Here is a 19,163-nt window from a genome sequence, read left to right on the forward strand (position 1 = left end):
GTGGTTTTTAAAAATTATTCATCAATTTACATGAATCACAAAATACTTCTTCTCACGGGTGAGAATTTTTGTAAAAAACCTTTTTGAGTTGAATTTATACAGACCGAAACAACGATGACATGGCATGATGTATTCATATCGATTCTTCTCAAGTTTTGGTAATGACCTTAATCGAAGAAGATAATGTGCTTTAAAATTATATGTGTAGTTATTTGTGAACTGAGCAGTTTCCATGAATTTTTAGGGATCCGTCGTACAACATTATAAACTGGTAGAACTCTTACCGTGGCGGGAACGTATTTTAACGCCCCACTACAGGGCGAGGTATTGACCTTAAGCACACCACCCTGCTCCGATGGGGGATGGCGGGCTTAAGGTTATAATGATAAATTCATTAACGACCAGATGATAATGATAGTAACCGAGACTGGCGGTTTAACGAGCACTCCGAGACACAGTGGTATAACATCACCATCTTCCCAACTCCGGCATGAGTAGTGTAGCCAGGTTTCCGGATAAAGCCGGACGTAGGCTTTTCTGTTTCGTGTCCGGCCAAAATAAACGGTGTCCGGCTTGTCCGGCTTTTGTTAGGCTTTACATAAAATCCTCAATAATGTAGGCTGTCTGGGCCTTTTTACCCAAAAGGACTGGACTGTTCGGCTTTTAATTTCGGTGACCTGGCAACCCTAGGCATGAGAACAATTTTTTTAACTCAGTAGGTAATCTCATAAAGCCTATGTTCCGAAACTAAATAGGCCAATCCCTGGACAAACGAAGCAGTTTTAACAAGGAGATCACTTCATGTGCTGAATAATGAACATACAGAACCCATGCGTATGATACAGAGCTCGTCCGTTTCGGTTCGAGGACAAGTTTAAATCATCCGTGCTTGCGCCGTGGAAGTTATACTCGTATACCGTTTTAATTATACGTTCTGAGTTACTGCCGAAAAACCGGTAAAGCCTGCGCCCCTGTAATATCCGCGTGTCAATTTTTATGGGAATTTTCAGATGTTAAAGCGGACCTTTTTCTTTTTTTTTTTGGTTAGTGATGATGCAATCTAAGATGGAAGCGGGCTAACTAAGCGGGCTTGTTTGGAGAAAATTGAAATTCCACACCCTTTTCGGTTTTATACTAAACACCACTACGACCATCTGTTTAATTCGTCAATTCATCATTATCAACCCATATTCGGCTCACTGCTGAGCTCGAGTCGCCTCTCAGAATGAGAGGTTAGGCCAATAGTCCATCACGCCGGCCTAATGCGGATTGGCAGACTTCACATAATATGCAGAGAATTAAAAATTCTCTGGTATGCAGGTTTCTTCACGATGTTTTTCCTTCACCGTTTGAGACACGTGATATTTAATTTATTAAAGTGCACACAACTGAAAAGTTAGAGGTGCATGCCCCGGACTGGATTCGAAGCTACAACCTCCGGAATCGGAGGCAGAGGTCATATCCACTGGGCTATGACTCGTCAATTATTACTACTTTACATTATACCTTATACCTTTTTTTTATAATTTTTAAGTTGTTTAATTCCTAAATTATTGACGTGGAGGACTTACGTCAGTGAGACGTTTTGCGATTAATGTTTCTAATGTCGCTAAATTGTTGACTTAATGTGATTACATAATTAAATAGGTTTTTTTTGGATGGTGAAATATTTATTTGACTACACGTATAATAATATTATATTTTTATTTTATCAAATTCAAGGTTTTTTGTAAAACACGGACATACCATAGCATAAATATGTATATTATGGTAAATAATATACTCCTTTATTTTTTAGGGTTCTGTACCTACCTAAAAAAATTTAATTTTTGGTGAGCCCATGTCCTTTAGTTCTCCTTACGTGCTCTTTACAAGTTGGCCCTTGACTACAACCTCCCCCGATGGTAAGTGATGATGCAATCTAAGATGGAAGCGGGCTAACTTGTTAGGAGTAGGATGAAAATCCCCTTTCGGTTTCTACACGACATCGTATCGCAACGCTAAAGCCCAAAGGTGTTTGAAGGCCATTGGATCAGCTTCCACCTTCACACAGGAAGTAAAACTATAATAAATTGTCATGTTGTCATCAATTGTAAATTACAATATTGTATGATTTTTTTAAAAAAGAGCAACTGTTGAGTTTCTTGCCGGTTTCTTCTTAGCAGAACCAGTCTTCCGAACCGGTGGTAGAATCTTTACAAATAGTCAACTGACGTGTGAAAAGTGCTTGTAAACTGAGCCTACTTGAAAAAAAATCATTTTGAATTTTGCCTCCCACCAGCCAGACCTGGACCAATTAAGAAAACCTTAATTGGCCCAACCGGGGATCGAACCCAAGACCTCTGTCTTGTAAACCATATTATACCACTTTTGTATCATACCACTGCGCCATGGAGGCCGTTGAATACTACTACTACTACTACTACTACATTATATTGATAACAGAGAGCTGAACGTGAGCTTGTTTATATAATAACAACAATCGGTGTTCGAGTCAGGTGTGTAAGCACACTAATTGGTGTATTTAATCCACCATACATATTTATCGTGTTAACCTCTTGAACTGTTTTACTATCTTACTTATTCATTGCATTATTTGCATGTGATTATTGAAAACAATGAGCGACAGTTTCGTACAGTACTACCACTTTTGTCTCTTCTATAAACCATCGATCATGATGGATGATCACTTAATTAAATTATAGTAAAATTAGCAGGCGCCCCTGTGGTTTCAACCGCGTAGTTCCCGTTCCCATGGGAATACGGGGATAAAATATGGCTTCATCATCTCCTTACCCTTATCCCACTTAAGTGGGGTCGGAAAAATATGCCAATCTTTTCCATTCATCTCTATTACTCGTCAACTCATCATCCACTCCTTATACACACATGTCCTCTTTCACACAATCCAACCATCTCTTCTTTGGCCTTTCTCTCCTCTTATGGCCTATATTGCTTATGACACTAATAAACACTTTCTATTGGTTGAAGATTTTTCAAAATCGGTTTAGTAGAACACCTACCCTCTATAAAGTCATTTTCGCTCTCTTTCTTCTCGTGACAAAGAAACTACATTTAAGGTAGTATGCTTGCATGATTCATCATCATCATATCAGCCGATGAACGTCCACTGCAGGACATAGGCCTTTTGTAGGGACTTCCAAACATCACTATCCTGAGCCGCCTGCATCCAATAAATCCTTGTGACTCGCTTGATGTCCTTAGTCCAAATGGTGGGGGGAATAGTACGAAAAGCCCATGGTCGGGGGAACCATGGTCCCCGCACCGGAAATCGCAGTGTGGATAGATCCCCATTGTGAGAGGACATCAAGGGAGCCGCTGGAGGGTAGCGGCGTGTGACCGTTGTATTTTGGCGTATACAAGAGGCCTTTCATCATCAGCCTATTTTAACTTCCCACTACGGGGCCAGACCTCCCTCAACTGAAAAACTTAGCCCCACGACGCTCCTCCTACGGGGGTTGGCGGGCTAGCTAAATAATAATTTTAGAAAATTTGTGTTCCGTAATGGATACTAATATTATAAAGAGGAAATATTTGATTGTTTGTTTCTATACACTGAATAGGCTCCGAAGCTACTGAACCGATTTGAAAAATTCTTTAACTGTTAGGAAGCTACACTACATCCGGGTGCTATAGGCTATATTTTATCTCTGTTTTCATACGGGAACGGGAACCACGCAAGTGAAACCGCGCGGCGTCTGCTAGTGGTTGATAAAGTTTTAAAATTTTGCTTGCAAATAAATTATCTTAAAATCGCCAAATAAGCAATCTTGCCACTTGACGCCGCCGCCATAACTTGAAACTTGAATCAAAAGACAAATACGAGAGCTCTTCGCTCCACTTTTTGCTTTCGCGAGGGTCAAGACTCGCCGACACGAGTGCTGACTTAGTACTAACCTTTTTTATACATGTATGTTGTTTTCGTTCCGCTAAGAGGTGATATGTAGATACTCGTACGTTGAATAGTTTTTATATGAATGTATAAATAAGTAAATTAATAAATAAATTTAAATATACTTACAAAATACATCCCTACTTAATTAATGTAAGAGTATTTAATTATATTAAGGGGACCAAATAGTAGTAATCCTTTTTGTGACGAGATTTTCTGCCGAAGAACCAATGCTGTTATATTACATAAAAAAATTGCCCTTATTAGGTAGGTACTTAAAAAACGTTTGCTGCTATCTCTATCCAGTTCCGATGAGTCTCCTTTATGCCGAAAGGGGTTAAAAAAGGAAGATTACCAGCCCTCCTCTTGTCTTCCTTAAACCTAAATCCGAATGTGAGTTAGTTTGGTACTACGGTTTTACGCTTAAACCACTAAAATTAATTTAAAAAATATTTATTCAATGGAAAGCTACATTACCAACGAGTAACATAAGTCATATTTTATGCTAGCCACTCACCATTTAATAAGTGTGATCGTGTGGTGTTCGCGATCTGCACATCGAGACCAACACGTGGACTTTGGTGGATTGGATGGTGAATTGCTGGCATTATCCCACGTGATCGGGAGTAAAACCGCAGGGTATCCGCTAGTGTTTTATAAATAAAATATTTTTTTTATAAAACATTTCATAAATTTTGGTAGGACTTACATATTTTGTTGTTAGCATTTTATTAGTACTACTAGCTGACGCCGCGCGGTTTCTGCCGCGTGGTTCCCGTTCCCGTATTAATACAAAAATAATATATAGCCTATATCCCTCCTCAATAAATGAGCTATTGAACACTGAAAGAATTTTTCAAATTGGATCAGTAGTTCCTGAGATAACGCGTTCAAGCAAACAAACAAACTCTTCAGCTTTACAATATTAGTATAGATTTAACATTGGCTAGTTTTACCTGTTTTAACTGGTTACTATTTTAATACTGCAGTATATTGATAAAGACAATAAATTATAAAAGTGAAACATATCATAGTATAATTATCATGCATTTATCACCAGACGAACGGCATTGACGTGTTATACAATCAGAATTATTATGCCTTTATCAGGTTAAACAGGATCATTGATTATAATAATGAATAGGTTTTATTATATCATTTATCTTATCCATTGTTAAACTAGTTAAATGACCCGCCTTTTGTGCAACTTTAGTTAAGTTCCAAATTCTAATAATCAACATTATTATTATTATCAATCACTAGCTGACGCCGCGCGGTTTCACCCGCGTGGTTCTCGTTGCCGTAAGAATACGGGGATAATATATAGCTTATAGCCTTCCTCGATAAATGGGCTATCTAACACTGAAATAATTTTTTAAATCGGACCAGTAGTTCCAGAGATTAGCGCGTTCAAACAAACAAACTCTTCAGCTTTATAATATTAGTATAGATATGCGTTGGAACTTCCCTGCCTTGGGCGCCCACGACTTGGGCCTTTTCTAGGGACTTCCAAAGTCAAGGTTCTGGATCGCCTGCATCCAGCGACTATTTTCATGACCAACACTGCGCTTTCCAATACGCGGTCGCCATTTCAACACCTTGGGTAACCAACGTCCAACGTTATTTCTAACTATATACCTTTTCCATTGTCGTTCTATCGCCTACAGTTCATCATCACTAACACTGATCGATGTCTAGGTACTACTGGACATACTCTCTTGCATTGCTCTCATGGCCTCTTGCATGGTCTTCCAAACACCACGGGTTCGAGCCGCCAAAATCCAGCGGTTCCCTGCAACCCGCTTGATGTCCTCAGTCCATCTAGTGAAGGGTCGACCAAGACTGTGATTTCTGCTGCTGGGAAATCACACATTAACAAATCAGGGTCTTTAGCCATGTGGACGTCGATTCTCTTTCTACAAACGCTAACGCTTGTGGAAATGGGAGTGACAGATCCAATCGATAACTTGATCACGTGACCCGTCGATAGCAAATGTCATTCACATACATTTTTAAATTTTCAAAACGTATGCGATTGTAGAAAGAGAACCGAAATCCCACAGGCCCGAATTAAGTATATCTTATTTCACTTTTCGCTTTTAGAAATAGAAAGTATAATATTCAGAGACAAAAAAAAAATAAAAGTGTCACGTGTCATGTCACCCTGTAACCTTGCTAGGTTAACACCTCCGGAGTGACAGTTTAGTGACGAGCTAGTGAGTTCTTGAGCTTCAAGTACCTACTGTCTGTGACCTATTTCCCTGCGGGGAGCTGTGTGATGTTACGTAATAAATGCGCTCAGAAAATTGTACATTCAGATCAGACATTCCGTTGCCCCTGGGCCATGAAAATATCTGTAACAGTCTCAGACCATTTATTGTATATGACCTGCCTCGCTAGACATTATTTTTCTGTCAAAGTATATGATCAACGATCTAATGTGATTATAGAAACTGTCTATACAGTGTCGATGTTAAATAGTTTTAATCGTGTTCGTCGGTTAAAGAGCTCCGTAAAAATATCTTTTTGTGTAATTGAATTGTGTAAAAAACGGGAAAAATCTTCTAATTTAGTATAAGATTTATACCAAATCTAAGCTCGTTTTCTTCAGAAAATTACAGACAATTTTGTTCGTGACTATGAGTGCGATACAGGTCCTTCTATAATTGGTCTGAGGTAACAGTAGACGTAAAGTAGTGTTCTATTTGTTACTTTACTACTAGTATAATTTCTCGAACGACTCGACGTAAGAGCGATTTGACTTTGCTAGTTTGAAGGTTGTGGCGGTCAGATTCTATCCCATTTTTTATCTTGATTTAATCTGCGATCTACAGCTCAGGATCCTTGTTTGGAAATTCCTACAAAAGGCATAAATATGTCCTGCATTGGACGTGATATGATGATGATGACGATGATAAATCGATGCGATGGTCTTTTTTGCCTCGTTGTTGTGCCTGGTTAGTCTATGTGGCTTTGGATCACGAGTTGTTGGGTTACCTACCTACCTACCTATGACGCATTGAGCTTTTCTCTGTCCTTAAAAATATTTCGTAGAAACTGCTTTGAAGAGCACATTAAGCCGTCGGTCTCGGTTATTAAGCTCGATACCTGATGTTCGTCATGATCATCATCATTATCAGCCGATGGACGTCCGCTGCTAGACATAGGCCTCTTGTATAGACTTCTCGGGCTGATAGCATCTAGCGGCTCCCCGCAATCCGCTTGATGTTCTCGGTCCATCAAGTAGGGGGTCGACCAACACTACGCTTTCCGGTGCGGGGTCGCCATCACCTTCCAGCATCGAATGTCCATCGACTCTTCGAACTGTATGCAACTTGGCGGCTGTTTTAGGTCGGCGACTATGGTCATAGTGAAGGTTAGAAGAACCTTCTTAGGTTACAAGGTCTAAAGAAGGTTACAAGGTCTGTCTTAAAGAAACTAAATAGTTCGAAAATACTTGTTTTTATCTTAAGCAGTCGGGTTTTTTGTTTTCATGATAATTTTAAAATTAACTTCCCTGAAGTTGTGTGACAACACTGTCCTAGCGATTTGTTACGCATGGCTCCCCCGCAGTGTCCGGGATCGCAATAAATCGTGGATGCCTGCACCCCAGGTTGGCAGCAAGCCAACACTGAAGGCCCACACGTGTAATATCTATAGCAATAATAACCTTTTGACCGAATTTCGGCCACACATCCAATCTTATCAGAGACTAGGCAAACTGGATTAGGGTGCATTTCCACCAGAGATGTGATACGCTGCGTTGATATGCACCAATCATATTCATTGGTGCACATAGCTTAACACTGGTGGAAACAGATTCAACTAAGATATGTTTTTTATATGGAAGGATGCGTACTATAGATGCGTCCTATAGATGCCTGCTATCGATACATCGCATACTCGTAACTAGCGCATCTTTCTCGCGTAGCTACTTTGCGGCGGCGCATCTTTATAGCGCATCTTCCTCGCACAGTTTACGAGTAGAACAAGTGGTGGAAACGGTCACATATTTTCGTAGCGTAGATTTCACATCTTCGCAGCTGCATATCACATCTCTGGTGGAAAAGCACCTTTACGTAGGTATACCTACCCGTAGTACTTTACTGGACGCTAGTAAATAAGCACTAAAGCTCCAAAGCTATATTGGATAGCTATAAAATCCAGTATAAGCTATAAGCCAGTGATAATTTTATACTATAGATCGGTTACGTCCCCACAAAATCACCTCAAAATGTGATTCGAATACAACACTGAGCGCACACATCTACAATTTTGTCTTTAATTCCATTATATATTTATGTATATATGTATAGTTTTTACACTTTCTGAACACACAACTCGACATTGTAGACGATATTTAGGTATTATTTGTTTAACTTTCGTTGTTGATAACAATATAGATTAAAGTCCAATAGAACGTCAGAAGATGGTTCTAAATTTTTCAAGATTTGAGCCACACGTTGAGCTAACAAGACAAGTTGAAACATTGCCATGAATAGGACGCAGGTCTAGGTAACTTAGTAAATAATTCCTCGAGGTTTACTCGAGTGTTAGCGCAAATAAAATCCTCAGTACCCGCGCTCGTGTAGTGCTAACTAAATATTTGAACACTCTGAACATTGAAGAGTGAGGACGCTCGGAAGGTAGTAGGTAATGTAAACGTTAAACCATAGAGATACCATGTCGTTACTTTGCCTCAATAACTTGTTATCTCAAAGGGCATAATTTTGCAGGAGGCAGTGTTTTAACTTGTGTTTTTCAATTAAATTGAAAATTATAATACTTGAAAACACATAAAGTTTGACATAAGAACTTTTTTAGGGCTGGTATAGTCGATGTTTTTCGAGATATCACGTTATTGAAGCAAATATGCGATGTGTTACATATATGGCGATTCGTATATGGCGGTGTTTTGCTCAAAACAATCATTATTTTTATGTTGTGGTTCAGAGTTTACGCAGACAAAGTAGCGGAGATCCATTACTCTATACTATCTCTACTAATATTATAAGCTATATAAGCTGAAGAATTTGTTTGTTTATTTGGTTAAACGCACTAATCTCAGGAACTACTGGTCCTATTTGAAAAATTCAGTGTTAGATAGCCCATTTATCGAGGAAGGTTATAGGCTGTACATATATGTATATAGTCATATTATATAGAGCAAAGACTTGATTGTTTGTTTTGTTTGCATTGCAACTACTGGCGCCTCTGGCACTACTGGACCGATTTGTAAAATTCTTTCACCATTAGAATCTTACATTATCCCTGATGAACATAGGCTATATTGTATCCCCGTATTCCCACAGGAACGGGAACTATCCAAGTAAAACCGCGGGGAGTTGACTATTATTTTTTTAATCAATAATGAAACGCCATGTTAATATTGCACGAGTATATAAATGTTATAAACGTTTATAAACTTAACACTTAATTTTCCGCTCGTTACATGTTTACATTATTATTGGTGTAAGAGATATAAACTACTTGTAAAGCAAAGGAAAAACACGAGATTGTTATATTACAGCTTATTTACAAGTACCTACTCGTAAATCCTATTTATAACGAGTCATAATTATTATTTATAGGTACTAATACTAAAAAGCGTACAATATCCTTTCGGGAAATAAGCAGACTGAACAAAAGACGGATTTTTATTATTGTAACAAGAACACAATTTCTCAGACCTTTCGACATGTATCTCACTCAAATTTACCAACAAAATTGTCTGTCGCTTTTTGAGGGGGACGAGGTAAACTCAACACGTCGAAAATATTTAACACCAATAAATATATTTTGTTACACTACACACAACTGTAAATCGTAATACACACACGTGTAATTTTAACATAATGAAACATCACAACAGACGCAGTTTGTATAGACACGTTAGATCGTGATCATATACTTTTGACAGAGCGGTAACGACGAGGCAGGTCCTATGGTAATTGGTCTGAGATCTCTACCTTTAACCTTGACAAAATACCTCATGAAACCATTGAATGCAGTCGCGGGTTATATAATAAAATGCTCTGTAATTTGTAACCCTCGAAATGATCAAAGAGCGCGAATTTCCCTACCGCGTCTTCATTTAATATGCTTTTACCTACTTCACTGAGTGCACTTTGTACGTTCCAATTGAAGAATTAGCGCCGCCAGTCGTTAGCGTCCATTGTAGAAATACGACCATTTGCAAATTTTAGCGAAACTTTCGAAATAATATGAAATGAATAACATGCTCAGCTGAACATAAAGTTATTTAATATGAAAGATTAAAAATAAACTTTCATTACTTTATACTATAAGTACTTACTAGATTTTTATATCTTGTTTTATTATTCAGCAACAACTTTATGGGAATATCAGGGACAAACTTAAATGAGCAAAAAAAATATAAAAATTACCATCCTCTACGAATAGGTACTTCCCTGTACAAGCTCTGGCACAAAGATCTACTTTTAGCTACAGTCAGTTTCATGTAGGTTGGTGCGGGTGACAGTTCGTTTCACTCTTGAAAGTTTGCCGATTCCCGATAATAGTACGTTAGTTACAGACAACTGTCACCCGCATTTATTTATTTATTTATTTTTATTTATTTTTTTATTCAACAAACAACACATTGAATTTAAGCCTAACCATAGTGCAACACAAACCACAGTTGGTTTTACTGTGCACTGGTTATTTATTATTGCATAATACAATATTTAGGAACAAACAGAACATTATTAACAAACAGAAGAGGATAAATAAACAGATTAACAAACAGAAGAGGATAAATACCAAGAATAATCATTATAGGGTAGTTAAATAAAAGTGTGAGTGAACCGGTGCTGCGACGCTACACAGGCTGTCCCAAAAAATAATTTCGCTACATGTTCTGTTTACCTATATTCTTCTATGAAATTTTCAATAAAAATTCTCAGCCCGAAGTTAGGAAGTTGGTGGATATGACCGGGACTCAATTAACACCAAGAGTCATTAAAGAATTTAACAATATCACCTTAAGACCGCTAACCAGCATTGAAGTAGAGTAGTGCAGGGGTGCATATCTCCTCTCCTATAAGAAGGGAGCCCTCTTTATTAGGTTTTTAAAAAGGCTGATAATTATGACCTATACTTACATTATACGAGTACATAGTAATTTACATTTATACGTATTTCGTACTGAAAATAGGTCAAATAGACAAACTTCCAAATGCCAACGTAATCCAATCCACTTAATTCTCTTTTTTTACGTCGAGCTCTATTGGCACCGTTTACATAATCCGTACGTTAAGTAAATACGGCTTTCCCCAATCCTCAGCGAGCATACAATACGACCGAACCGAATTCGGGATATCGAGACGGTATCGATTGAATTCATTAACTGTTTGTACTCGTAGGTATTCACTTATGTAGGTACATATCGGTCACGGTCAAAGTCAAATTTCTCTTACACGCTCGGATTCGTAAATACTTGCGTTACGTTATATCTGCGACACTCTAAGAATGCCGTTATGACATATTGCAAGCTGTTATTTAACTTGCCGTCTCTTCTCAGTACATCCTGCCTTGCGAACCGGTGTGGTTGTAGAGTTATTTATTTATTTATTATAAACAGTAAACAGACAAACTTGTCGTTTTACAAGTGCTTGTAAACTAAGCCTATTTAAAGTTAATGAATTTGAAATTTTTGTCCTGTATATGTTTGGATGGATGAAAACTTTCTCTAAATTATTAAAAGGCCGATTATTAAAAAAGAATATCCATCCCCGGCCCTGGCCTACCTTGACCACCCGACAAATTACTTATATCTAAAAAAATTTTGATAATTCTACTTTAATAATGAAATCAAGTGTGTCTTTATCAAATAAAGTTTGCTACAACTTTTTACGACATTTTTAATTTATTTATATTTGTCCACAACGTTGATCATTCAGCCTGAATTTTACGATATTTTTAACCGACTTCAAAAAGGAGGTTCTCAATTCGGTCGGTATTTTTTTTTTGAAGACTTATGATTGGTTTGTTGGTTCGTTTTCTTGTTTGTTACGCTTGTTAGTAACAGAAAAAAAAAATAAAACAAAAATACATTTTCAAATCTTTGGCCGTTTAATACAGCGAAGTTTCAGAGCAAGAAAAAAATGTTTTTTACTTCAAGAAACATAGTTTATTAAATCTATTATTTAACCAAATCCTTATTTATACATCATATTATCAACTCCATATACTTTTATACGGGAATATACCTGGGTTTCCGGGGCAGACGTTGTATTGTCCGGTGGGCATTCTCCTTTTAGTTTAGTGCCTAAGATTGACCCGCACGTATGTGTGACAAGCTTTCATTTAACTTGCTAGGTTAGTGTTAACCTAGTAAGTTAAATAAAAGCTTGTAAAGAGTAAATATGTATCTATTATGTGTGCGGGTAGGTACGTAGAGTAGGCCCATCAGTAGGTTAATTAGCGTGGCATGGCGCGGCGGACGCGTCGGTACGTCGTTACGTAACGCAATACTTTCTAACGCCTGTGGCCCACGGTGATTGACGTAATTTTACTTTTCGCGCGAAATTGTAATTCTCTATGGGATTATTTCGTTTGTTGTCCTATTATGTATCGAACTGCTGTAGCTCTTTTTGGTTTGTTGTAATGGTGGGTTCAAACTAAACTGAGAGAATCAGAGCTACAACAAAAGTTTGTTCCTGTTCTTTTCATGTAAATGAAAACTAATTTTCAATGAAAATATTGCTTGCTTGCATATTGCATAGTGGTGACAACCACGACCAAGAATCTTTATATGCAAATGAAAAAAAATACACTAGCGTCATTAGCATCTGACAAGCGAGCGAATAGAATATTATCGCCAACGCAAAAAGAATAGCTTTAATTTAAAAAAAATCATTATTTTATTATATTTAATTATAATTATTATTAGGTGTGAAATGACTAGCGATCTATACCATCATTTTTAATTTTTAAGTTGGTAAACTGTGCTTCCAGCGCTGGATGCAGGCGGCTCAGTATCGTGATGTTTGGAAGTCCCTACAAAAGGCCTATGTCCTGCAGTGGACGTTCATCGGCTGATATCATGAAACAGTGCCTACACATCGAGTAGGGCTGTAGTATAAGTTAACATTTAGCTCTGAGTGCCTAGTGGGTTTGTTTTCATACTTTGACGATCGCATAAACGTAAACGTGAATTTCCAAAGAATTGACGAAAACAGTTGTGCAGTAGTGTCACTAGATGATGCTGTTTCAATTCCTTAGAAATTCGCGTTTACGTTTACGCGATCGCCACAGTATGAAAACATTGAAAACTCCCACTAGGCACTCTGGACTGAATAGCGACTAGTCGTAGTCTGGACTTTTGTTTGCTAATACGTAATCGTTTCGTTGATGTCTTCCGCGTGCTTACTCAATAGTCTCGCTCACCCTGAATCATTGAATTTTGTATACCAATGACTGATACACACAGGGTCATAGTCAAGGCGATATCGACAAATAATAAAATAAACTATTTTAAGGTTATACGGAATATAAAACAACGCATTAATTGCGACAAAGTATTCTAAATTCAAGCACGTCACTATAATTAAAATAACTCGAAAAACGTGTGGTATTTTAGCTAGACAGGGGTCGACACACACTGAACGAATATATTCGAAATGACGCTGAAATACCAAAGGTTTGTGACCCATGTTAATGTTACAAGGCATGCGATTCAGCACATTAACCTCACTTAACAAACTTACTTGATATCAGTCAAAACTACTTAACGAGGCATGATTTTTCTAAGTGGATTCGTTTTGAAATCTTTCGCTTGGGTAGGTTCTTACGCCAGTGGTCGTAAAAAATAAAAGAACACAATATTAGTCACCGATTATATTTATTTTTTCTTTAGCGGACTTTCTCTACGCGGAAGTCAGTTTGCTTGAAATGGGTTCATTAATTTTTAAATGATGCTGATTTGGAGAGAAGCTGAGAGGGTATGCCGAAAATTTTAAACGCTTTTTTGGTGAAATTTATTTATCATTATTATTGATGAAAAATAGTTTACGATCTATGCTCAGACTTATTGAACATACACAATTTTCATAGAAATCAGTTTCGTAGGAGTATGATTACCAACGCCGGATTTTATCCATATATATTATTAGTACGATTAACTAAATGATATTATTAAATAGAAATATTAAGTACAATCACATTATGCGATCTTTAACTCAAAAAACGGGGTGAACAAAAACTTACATGTCTGCGCTTCCGTGATAATAGTATTATGTTGAATAACAAGTCAGTAACTAACAACATCCTCTACAAATTAAAAAATATTAATGAAAAAAATATCGTTTGATCGATCGGTGTTTGGTTGGTATTATCACAGAATAAATTGTATAAGAATATTTTATTAAAATTAAATTAATTAAATCGTAAAATGTACAAGATTATGTGGATTCAGTTTTAGCTAATGGTTGACTTTGGCTTTTTAGTACATATTGCAATAATATATTGGTGTATCTAACGTATATACAACAGAGTGATACTCTGACATCTATACCTGTTTTGTGTTAATGAAAATCAAAAAATCAGGGCACAAAGTCCAAGTGACTAAAATCCCAACACATGTCTAAGTGAACATATATCGTAAGACATGATAAGCCACATATCCTGTACACATAATTGACCAAAAGTGGGCAGAAATAATTTCCGTGTTTCAATCTTAAATATTATGTAAGTAATGCACCAGGAAATGTTGATTGATGTTAAATGGTCAAAGAGGTTGCCTTTGTGACACTAACATCGTAAATGTGAAATTCTAATACATTCAAGTTATCGTGAACCCATACAATCTTATTTCTATTTCGATTAGGTACCAAAGAACTACTTAACTTTACCAGCAATTTCCAACGTTACCTGGCAGTATTAAATTATGAGTTTTTCATTTTTGAGGCAAAATTTTCCAGGAAGAGTTCGCTCACAGAAAACCCTGATAAAAGTAATACGGTGGAATTCATAGTCGTAGTAGGGGGCCCCTAAGGGGATTATTCAGCCCACAGAACAGAGATCGCTAAAAGCTAACGCTTTTAGCAATAGAAGTAGTATAGGGGCGTGGCCCGCTTACACCCGGGTCTGCGGAGCTTCGCAAGCCTATCCGCGCATGTACTAGCAGTCTTGTTTCGTTGACTGACACGTTACGTCCTGCGGTTGTCAAATTCGGTAATAGAAAATAATTAAAAACTATTAGAAAAATGCTGAATTGTGCCGTTTTGGATACACAAATGATAGCCGCCACAAATATTTATCAAATTATGGTGTTTCGTACCATCGTTAAGACGTATTTTATTATATTTTCATTAAAATATGAAAAAATAATTTTACTCAAAGTCACAAACTAAAATGAACTTTACGGGAATAGTACTAAAGTTTACTTTATTTTAATACAAGCTCGATTTTCTCGAAGATTCTGTTGACACCAGTGGGCATACATTTGCTGCGTCAACAACAACAACAAAACTATCATAAATCAAAAATATACAAAAATTTAAATATTCCTAATTAAATGTATTAATTATTAATATTAATAATCCTTGTTATTTTATATTTAACGAAAACACCCATAGATTTTGCATAAAATTTACAACAAGAAATTGTAACCATTTGAATTTTGAATTTTCATTGTTAACGTGCGAAATATAATCTAAACTGCTCTGAGTTGCGCGTTGATTCTGAGTTGCGCGTTGTCAGTCGAACATTAATCACAAAATAATCTGTGTTACTTATTAATTATATACAAAATTTTAATATTTAGGAATGCTCCAGCTTTTTATAATAAAGTGAATTTTTAAATGAAGTACCTTTTTATATTATTAAGAAACTGGTTGTTAGGCATATAAAATGTACCTAAACGAACATTTTCTTTCAAACAATTTTAAGGCCAAAATAAACTTAAGAGACAGAGTTCGTTTTGCCTTTAGGTTCTTTAATATTTTTTAATGAATTTCTCTCTTTAGTCGGTCCTTCATGACTGACAATCGGTACCACCTTGGCGAGTCATCTTTCGATAAACAATACTCGTCCATCGAGTACGGATACAGGCCATCTAGATGGCATTATAAAAGGTGTGGGCATCTGTTTCTATGAAAAGATCCGACCATCGGATTGGTGATCCACCTCGTGGCCGTTTTTCTTCTAAATACCACCACGTTTCCACTATCATGACAGAGCTGTCAATTAATAAAAAAAAGACAGAAAAGTAATCAGTAAAAATTAAATTACGTGTACGTGTACACCACCGCAGTATAAAATAAATAAATTAAAAGACACAAGCGACGAAGGGGAATGTTTATTGATTTGAGACAGTGAAACAAAATTAATACGATTATTTTATAGTCTGTAATCAATAAATATACAATTATTTTATATACAAAACATTTTAAAAATATGATTCCAATGTATATTATATTATGTTTTATATGAAATAAGAGAAAAAATATACCAAAACATAGTTTTTATTTTTCTTGTTTTAATTCTTCTGAAAAAAGTGTAATTTTGATTTATGTTAGTTTTGAATTTAAACAGCTGCCATATGTCATTTGGCTATTCATTTAGGGATGTCTATAATAGTATATCGATATTTTATATCTACTACTATTATATTATGATGACACGATAATGATGAAATTTCCGGATTATTTTTTAGGAATCCGGAGAGGAAAAAAATGAATCGAGGCGACTAGGAAGCAAAATTTGTTTTATGCAAAACCGCATTGTAATTTGTAATATAAAAATAGAAAGGGTGAAATAGGGTTATCCCCTATTTGTTAAGGTTTCGTGGAAAGTACTTAATTTTTCAAGTACACAAGTTATGGACTTGTGTTTGACCTTCTTTGTTGTGTAAACTCGAATCGTGCAAAGTTTCAGTTGAGTTAATGTTTTTTCACATTAAAAAAATGCTTGTTTTTTACTTTCTTGTGTGTGTTTCTTCATATATTTTAATTTTTTATTGACCTATGTTGTTCTTCGTGACTCTACAACGTGCAATTGCACGTTGTAGAGTCAACATCTCCTGAGGATGCTCCGGTTTCGGGGTGAAACGTACGTAGAGAGTATTTTGCCGGACCTGGGTGACGTTGTCGCATGGGTTCGTCGACTTTTCGCGGATGATAGCAAAATAAATAAATCATTATATGTTCTTCTTAGTTTTATAAAATTCAATTTTTTTTTAAACAACAGACGTTCGTTTTATTTACTGCGAGTAACGAGACTATCGATGTTTAAGACTATCGTTATTTCACATCCCTAGACAACATTAATAAAACAAAGTTAGGATCATTTTGAATCTTATTTATAAGGTAATAAAGCTTATATATAGAGACAACTAGTGACGAGTAGCGGTACTATAGATTTCATTCATGAATTTTCATTCAAGAATTTTCATTTGTTCTGAGACAACAGTAATAAATAATTTTCAACTCTAAAATAAGGGTAATACATTTCTTTTTTCACTAAATATTAAACAGCCAATTAAGTGAAGAGTTTATCAGTGTGATAAGTATTATTACACTATAAATGTGTGTGTAAGGCCACGCCCCCGGGTACGCTGGTTTCAATACAAACAGTTGGCACTTTATAAATCTAGTTACTACTTATATCTGTGATTCAGCCGCTATGTGTCGAATTCAACCCCTACGCGTTTCATAGACAAAAGAAACCCCTCATTTGACAGGAGCTGGCGGCTGACTGCTGAATTACCGATATTTGTCAGCCAAACCATCCCCTGGCATTTTTTTTTGTTGTTATTCGTGATTTATTTATTAGAAAGTGGACGTTCGGATCGTTATAAGTGAAGTTATAAACAGCGAGTTATATCAGTGCCCAAGATATATATTCGCAATTGCGTAAACCCAGTATAATACTATGGCGATATGGAATGTACGATAGATTCTCATATTAGGCATAATATGTCTCTGTTTGATGAAGAATGAACACAGAAGACCAAGAGAGGAATACCAATACCGCTAGTATTATACATTCTAGCAGCACTTCGATTCTATGAAACGGGATGTTATCAGGTACGTACCTTTGTTCATTATCAATAATTTTTTGTTCATGAAGACGCCGCGCGGTTTCACCCTGTGTGGTTCCCATTTCCGTAAGAATATGGGGATAAAATATAGCCTATAGAGCTCGGGGATAGTGTAGCTTCCCAACAGTGAAAGAATTTTTTAAATTGGTTCAGTAGTTCCAGAGCCTATTCAAAACATACAAACAAACAAATCTTTCCTATTTCTATTATTAGTAAAGATAAATTAGGAGTAGATATAAAACCAATTAGCCCAGTGGGTATGACCTCTGCCTTCTATTCGGAGGGTGTAGGTTCAAATGCTGTCTGAAACATGCACCTCCAAATCATTTCAGTTATGTGCATTTTATGAATTTAAATGTATATTACATGTCTCATACGGTGAAGGAAAAACATTGTCTCTACATGTGTGAAGTCTGCTAATTCACATTGGGCCAGCGTGGTGGACCTTATCCCTCTCATTCTGAGAGGAGACTCATGCTTAACAGACTCATAATGAAGAATTTAATTAGTTTGTTTGTTTGTAATCTAACCTATATAAATGTTAGGTATACCTATCTAGTTTTGATTTAGGAAATATATAACCTACATAAATGTAACTAACATAATGTTTATTTTCAGACTGTAGGTGCAGTCCATCAAGCATTCTATGAAATAACAGAAATGCCAAAAGTCAAGCTGTATTGATGTCACGCATAGGTATACATATAAACAACCCCGGAGGACCCTATACACAGATTTAAAGAAACCGGCTATCATGGCAGGGAATAGCAGTGATGAGCTCTGAGAATACTGTTTTACCAAGAATACTGAGAATACTTTGGTCCTTGAAAATCTGAGTTTTCAGATCACAGTAATTGGAAGACCCTCATACCTTGAAAAGTCAGCAGCATTTAATATAAAAGTAGTAGGAGTGAGTGCAGTGTATTGTAAGGTGGTCACTCACTCTGAAGTCCATAACAATAGAAAATATATACAAATCTTAATTGAATGAATGATGGAAAATAAAAATTTATTGATTCACATCTTTAATAAAGATAATTATTAAATGTTTACTTCTGCATTTTTCATTTAAGTCTGGCCCTATAAAAATATACAATAATAACAATAAGTTATATGTAAATTATGTATTTATTGTTGTTATTAATTAAACTTTGTATCAAAAGGATATAGGTTTGATTTTAGAAT

At 36.3% G+C, this 19,163-nt stretch overlaps 1 protein-coding gene and 1 long non-coding RNA gene across 2 annotated transcripts in view; both read left to right on the plus strand.

The window, feature by feature from the left end:
* Window positions 1-19,163, plus strand: part of LOC112047325 (elongation of very long chain fatty acids protein 6) — a 66,636-nt gene that overhangs the window by 43,376 nt on the left and 4,097 nt on the right. The gene's annotated exons all lie outside the window — the stretch shown is intronic.
* Window positions 17,556-19,052, plus strand: LOC128198213 (uncharacterized). The gene is made up of 2 exons (XR_008250949.1): window positions 17,556-17,964; window positions 18,597-19,052. It is a non-coding gene; the product is annotated as an uncharacterized LOC128198213 (long non-coding RNA).

Source organism: Bicyclus anynana, chromosome 7 (assembly GCF_947172395.1).
Source record: "Bicyclus anynana chromosome 7, ilBicAnyn1.1, whole genome shotgun sequence".
NCBI lineage: Eukaryota > Metazoa > Arthropoda > Insecta > Lepidoptera > Nymphalidae > Bicyclus > Bicyclus anynana.